Genomic DNA, 775 nt, shown 5'->3' with positions numbered 1-775 from the left:
TGACTAAGTGCCTAGGAGGATGTCCCTTTAAGAAGGCCGACGTGCTATGGTTCTCCACCCGGGTCCGGAACTCAAAATTAGTCCCTCTCCTAGCTGGAAGTCCAAAAAAAAAAGGTGTAAATTTGACTAAGTGTCTAGGAGGATGTCCCTTTAAGAAGGCCGACCTGCTATGGTTCTCCACCCGGGTCCGGAACTCAAAATTAGTCCTTCTCCTAGTTGGAAGTCATCAAAAAAAGGCGGAAATTTGACTAAGTGCCATCATTTTAGAGTACCAGGACTATAGTGGGGGAATTGGAGCCCTCTGGTGGACACTCGCCGCAAATGCACCCTGAATTAAAGACATTATTTCCAGTTCTTTTGGGGCCCTATTTTCAGGCGTAAATTTGACTAAGTGTCTAGGGGCATGTCCCTTTAAGAAGGCCGACCTGCTATGGTTCTCCACCTGGGTCTGGAACGCCAAATTAGTCCCTCTCCTCGCTGGAAGTCCAAAAAAAAGGCGTGAATTTGACTAAGTGCCTAGGAGGATGTCCCTTTAAGAAGGCTGACCTGCTATGGTTCTCCACCCGGGTCAGGAAAGCAAAATTGTCCCTCTCCTCGCTGGAAGTCCAAAAAAAAGGCGTGAATTTGACTAAGTGCCTAGGAGCATTTCCCTTTAAGAAGGCCGACGTGCTATGGTTCTCCACCCGGGTACGGAAAGCAAAATTAGTCCCTCTCCTCGCTGGAAGTCCAAAAAAAAGGCGTAAATTTGACTAAGTGCCTAGGAGGATGTCCCTTA

The sequence above is a fragment of the Nerophis lumbriciformis genome, unplaced genomic scaffold (genome assembly GCF_033978685.3).
Source record: "Nerophis lumbriciformis unplaced genomic scaffold, RoL_Nlum_v2.1 HiC_scaffold_865, whole genome shotgun sequence".
NCBI classification, from domain to species: domain Eukaryota; kingdom Metazoa; phylum Chordata; class Actinopteri; order Syngnathiformes; family Syngnathidae; genus Nerophis; species Nerophis lumbriciformis.
This window is presented reverse-complemented; position numbering follows the sequence as displayed.